We start from the raw sequence: 6,404 nt of genomic DNA, 5'->3' as shown, positions 1-6,404 counted from the left end.
TATCGACGATTTTCTTGAAGTGGATCACTTGATTATAAGCGGTAATCAACTCTTTATCCTTTGTATAAACAATGAAATGAAGCTCAAAAACTGCAAACTCAAGATCTTGAATCTGAGGTATGTAACATCCAATCTCATTCTCTACACTTTCATACTTAACTTGGATCATGTTAAGCCTAGTCTTTAAGTCAACGATCTTGTGGCGAGCTGTCTCAAGCTGCAGAGAAGTGGGGGCAGAAATATTAGACCCTTTCAAAGCAACAAGCTTAGAATCCAACCTCTTGATATCCTCAGCTGAGAAATAAGCTTCAGCTGCCATAGTCTTCGCCACCTCCTTGGAAGCCTTGCTATATATACATCATAGCAAGCAGAGCAGTCCTTCTATATTGGGTCGTATGCTTCGCAAAGGAACTTGGGCAAACAACCTTTCTACCACCATCAACAAACTTGGCACAAGCGTCCATGTCTTCAAGCAGATCTAGTTTCAAAAACACACAGATCTCAGCAACTTCCCCAAAAGCAGGCTTAGTGGATTTCTCACAGCTACCCACGCGAGTAGTCTCTTCCTTCCTAACAGGATCAGTCTCAGCAGCAAAGGGAATGGGCCTTGACGCCACTTTAGCAGCAGAGTCCATTTATCGTTATTCATAGTAGCAAGCCTCTTCAAAGGTGAACCGGCTTAGCTCCCAACAGACATCTTGGTACAGACTTTGGCATTAGGGGCATGACAGGACCTTTATGTTGAGAAATCCTATCAGCAATTGTACTAGCCATTCTCGACATGGCAGGTACCACAGGCTCAGATCTAGCAACCTCATTTTTTCTTTCCATTGGAAGAAGTTATGTCAATCACAAGCATTTCGGCAACAGGCAGACCTTCATGAGCAGCACAGGAAGTCTTCAAACGTTATCAACCGGCATCTCTTGAGCAGGCGGGGAAGATCTCTTCTTTCCACCATCATTCATAGTAGGCTCCACGACAGCGATCAGACGAGCCAATGCATCTGCCATGATCCTCTTTACCTCATCTTTCGGGAGCAGTCCACCTTACTTCCGGTGAAGAGAACTAAGTAGCCAACGCCATTCACGGTACTCAGCAGAGGAGATCAACCCAACATTCTAGCAGGCAAGAGGCCTGTATGCCCATCATTCCAGCAACCCATGAAGCCCACGACCTCTTCATTTCTTTCAGTTGCCAGCCTGGCTCGAGTAAGGTCTAAGAGCCCAAAGGACATGAGCCATGTGGCTTGCCTAGCACTGCGCCCCAGCGCCATAATCCGTGGCCCCGGTCGTACAAGTTGCCCTTGGCTCTAGCCAAGCCAAACCACCCAAGCAGTGGCCCCTACCACGACGCCTCATCGGCCCATGCCGAGCCGACTTCTGGCCCCTGCCAATCGATGTGCCACACCACCCCGACGGCTACCCCGCAATAGCACTATCCAAGAAGAAGACAATAAAAAATTAAATTTTTCTTACATCGGTGCAGCACGAAGAAGACGAAGAAATCAACGAAAGACGGTCATTTGCACGAGCAAGATGTAGAAGATTGTTAGAGGAGGGGGAACAAATATCCTCTAAGCTCTCTCTCTCTCTTGTAGGGTAGAATAAATCGCTCTCCAAAGTTGATTTAATAACCCACTTAAGGTGGACTTAAATAGGCTTTGAGAGAAATTTATTTCCCTTTCCTAGAAAGACCTAATTTCCTATTAAAGAGGGAATCTACATCAAAATAGGAAGCAATCCTATGTTTCCTAAAGCAAGATGATCTCTACACCTGCTGCTCTTTCCTACGAGCAGCCCAATAGGTGTGGGGGCATTTGTGGAGCCAAAAATAATCACAAGGCGACACGTGGATTTTTGGACAAAAGAGGGCAAAATACCCTTGAGGTACAACGGGGTTCCTACGCGCGAGCACCGTGCAATCATCCTTCAACCAAATCAAAAGTGCCCAAAATAGGTAACAAATTCAAAGTTATTTCATCCATCCTCAACCTATATTTTTCAAAAGGTAATTATTTCATAACCTTCAAAACATCCCATATAAATTACATAACCCCCAAAATATTTATTCCAAAAATGTGTTGATTAACCAATTAATGGATTAATTGCCTAATTAATCCATTAAATCACTCATTAAACCATAAGTTGCACCCAAAAAAATATCCAAAGGGGACCGGCCACCCTATCCCTATAAATAGGCTCCCATTTTCACCAAAAGATCATTCCAACACACTTGTAAAGTTCCCAATACTCTGCAAACACTTTTCTCTCTAAATTCTAACTTTGGCATCGGAGGTTCTTCGGCCAAAACCCCCCCATTCATCGTGGGCGCGTGAGGCTCTTGGCCTTGACCCTAAGGTGTTAATTGTTTTGTAGGTGCAATTTTGTCCAAGATCAAGGAGGAAGAAATTTGCATCCACATAGACCAATTTCAAATTTGTGATTTACAGTATATAATTTAATTTACCTCATATTGCTTTAAATATTTAGAAAGAACGGATAGAATTAGTAATATTAATTTATTAGATACTTATATGACAAAAATAAAAAGACCAATATGATAGAAAATTTGGAATGAATGACAAAAGCATCCAAAGAAAAATAATATTGCAATAGGACCTAGAATTCAATATGTACATGATATACTTAGACAAGAGTGTAGCCAAATAAAAGCTAAGAGACAAATTAGAAAGCGATTTTATATGAGTTGTAAGAATATAGATTTACCACAACAGTATGGTTGTCATAGGAAGAATAAGCATAAGAAAATGTACAAAAAAGAAATACAAGTCATACAAATCCTATAAACTATATAAGAATTTCAGTATAAGATCTTCAAGAACATATGGAAAGAAAAAAATATATTCCCAGATAATTTAGGAAAAGAAGTGGTAAAAGCACATAAAGATAAAAATAGTTGTAAATGTTATTTATGTGGAGAAGTATGACATATAAGACTAAAATGTCCAAAATTAGGAAAATAGTCGAGAGATAAAGTATATTTGATAGAGTTATTCAAATTAGAAGAAGATGAAGATATACAGTAAAAAACTGCAAAAATGTACGAATTTCTGGGTAAATTTTAAACAACGATTTCTTTGTCATTTTTAGCCAAATTACATGATCTAAATATGGAAATTCATCCACTCGATGAGACAAATCTAATTATGGTGGCTAGAAACCTCACCTTGGTCGGAATCAGCAAGAAACTCGCTGGCAAAGCTCTTTGAACAGTGCAATGAATGAGAGGAGTTTGGGGGGTCTTGCTTTGCTCTTGGGTTCGTGGGTTTACAATGGTGAGGGTGGAGTTGTTGTCATTGTTTGTTTGTTTATGCCTTCCGGAGAGGGAAAGTTATATAGAGAAAGGTGAAAGAAATGAGAGAAGAGAAAGTGTAGGAGAAAGAAAGAGAGCTGAGAGAGTTAGAGGAAGAGAAATGAGGTGGCAGCAAGAAACAGGTTGAGAACATCTGGAAGGGGACACGGGAATGAGGGAGAAGGATAGGGGATGGGTTCTACTCGGCTCACATTCCAATCCTATAAAAGGTAAAAACCAAAAAATATCTCCCGCTATGTGAAATTACCGAAATGCCCATCATGTTAGTAATTTCGTAGAATTTTTGTCGTGACTCTGAATTGGATTCCGCTTGCGCTTACGCGTTCAAACTGTTGAGTACTTCGAGAATACGGTAAAATAATAGTTGTATGCATCACAACAAGGGGCATTTTCATCAAATCACTCTTTTAAAATTCATAAAATCATAAAATTAGGGACGGTTGTTACCATCGACATCAAACTGTAATTATTTTTTTATACAAAATTAATTATAAATCTAATTTTAGATAGAAATTTGGGAGCCTCAACTACAATTAATTTATCCAAAACAAAAAGTTTATCATGATACTTCCAGATTTGTCCAGACCTTTACTTCTCACAAAAAAAAGCCAAAAATTCTCCATGTTCCTCGCAACACCTTTGCTTTTTACCAACCAAATCCAAACCCAACTCGTCAACCTCCACTCAAATACAACAAAAAATTGAAATTGCTCAATCTTTACCAAGAATTCAAACTCAAAACTCAAAGCAGATATGAAAGAGGAATCCTTTCAGCCATATCTCTTTTTGGAGTGTTGTTGCTGGGTTCACAAGAACACCATGGATGGCGGATGAGAAAGAACATAGTTACAGAGATGAGGATGAATAGGTTCGATTTGTAATCGACATCGGTGTGTGAGGACATTTGAGAGAGTGAATCTTAGGATAGAAGAAGTCAAGGCTAGGCAATGGAGAGGGAGATGATGGATGATATGAGCATATTCATGCGACTTAGTTAGCTTGTTCTTGTGCATTTATGTTGTTTTTCTTTAGTTATTTTAGTGTTTAAAGTCATTTTCGTGCAATTTCAGGTTTATATGGCTAATGTGGCAAAAAAGTGCATTTGGAGCCTTTTTGGAGCAAAATTGGGCTTGTAAAAGATGACACATTCTTGGAGCTAAAGAAATGGACGAAATTGAAGATCAAATGAGGCTAGGAATGAATAATGGAATGAAGAAATGAAAATGAAGAACAAAGAGTTCAGAATTGGAAACCAAAGTTTCTAAAGTTGGAAGTTGCTATTCTTGGAGGTTTCCATTCTTGAAAGTTTCTATTCTTGGATTGGAAGTTTCCTAATCCTCTCTCACCTATGTTCTAAGCCCTTGCCGTGCCTTTCCTAAGCCAATTCCATGTGGATTCTGATATGGCTAGCCTTATTCCTTGTGGATTTGGGTTATACAAATCCTTTTCAGAAACTAAGTGGGCCAAAACCCTTTCCTTGGTGGATTAAACCTTTTTGCCGCAAACCCTAGGGCCTAATCCTTTTATTTCTGCTAAGTTAAACCCTAATCTATTTCCCCTAGGGTTGTGCCACACCTATCACTTCTAGAAGCCTAAAAATCTGCACAAACCCTAGTTCTTTTCTCCCTTGGATGGGCCAAGCCTTTTAATCTACAAAACCCTAACCTTATTCCATCAGATTTTGTGAAAACCCTAGCCTATAAATATAAGTTTTTCAGCCACAAATTCGTCACCACCCCTCATGCCATTTAGAAACATCTTTGCCGCAACCCTAGACACCATTCTACATCATTCATTCAAGCCATTCACTCCCACACACATTCAGCCGCACCTTTTCACCCTCATCAGCCATCCCACACAATTCTTACCATCCATCACCCCCCAAAACATCACCCATCTCTTGTGCCGTAGCAAGGAAGAAGGAGGAGAGCCCTTGGACGTGCTTGCCATTCGAGTTCGAGTTGCTGGGATGTTTTAGGTGTAATCTTTCTTTTGTTTTCAATGTTTCAATTCAATAATCTTTGTTTTGTGAGTATGAGGAACTAAACCCCTATTAGCTAGGGGGAATTTCGAAACCATGGCTATGCTTGCAATATGATTTGATTACATCTAGTTGTGATTTCATGAATTGTGAATTCAATTTACTTATCTGTTTGAATTAAAATGTGTTTATGTATGTGAGTTGAGAGTGCACACTTAATTTGTATGCATAAATATGATGCTAGGATATAAGGGAGTTTCACCTAATCGTTATGAACTTATATTCATAAGTAGTAAAGGTTGTTAGCCACAATCATCTTAAGTAAATTCCTGGCATAAGTATTATGCGCTTTCATAGTTACGAATGCCTTGTTAACATTTATGATTTCCATAGAACTTAATGATCTTTGATTGTTTATCTATTATGCGCTTTCATGTAGGGAACTTTTAAGGAATAATTTGATTGCAATGCGCTATTTCCATTCAATTCAATGACTTAAGGGAAATCTGAGGGTTAATTTAAGCGTACCTAATTAACTTGGGGTGTTGAGGTTCATGGTTCATTGAAAAAGCAACTGGAAATTGTTTTGTATGCAAGTATGTCATGTGTGGAGAAAAACCTCCTAGTTAGCCCATCATCCATATATTTCACCAAATCTGTGCAATCTGCCTAGTTTTAGTTCTTGCTTTGTTTTATTTAATTTTCGTCCAAAACCAAATCCCCCTTTATTTTAGAGTGTCTAACTAGTTAGAATATGTTTTAGATTGTGTTTTTAAGTGTTTTGAGTCAAGGAAAACGTAAAATTCGTCCAAATTTGTGTTTAGAGGTCAAAACTGCCCAGATTGTGTTTTTAGGCAGTTTTGAGTGTTTTTAGCTTATTTTGAGTCTTGTGAACTTGTTTTGAGTCTTTTGAGTCTAGTTAAGTGTTTTAAAGCGTAGTTTTATCTATTTGAGTCAGTTTAGATTGTTTAGCAATCCCTTCTAATCCCCGGTTTAAGAACGATCCCTACTTATATATATACATATACTATAATTGTCAATAAGAGGGTTTAATTTGTGTGTTGGATTATTTCACATCAATGGAGCTCT

Source organism: Malus sylvestris, chromosome 4 (genome assembly GCF_916048215.2).
Source record: "Malus sylvestris chromosome 4, drMalSylv7.2, whole genome shotgun sequence".
Taxonomy (NCBI): domain Eukaryota; kingdom Viridiplantae; phylum Streptophyta; class Magnoliopsida; order Rosales; family Rosaceae; genus Malus; species Malus sylvestris.
Note: the sequence above shows the minus strand (reverse complement) of the source record.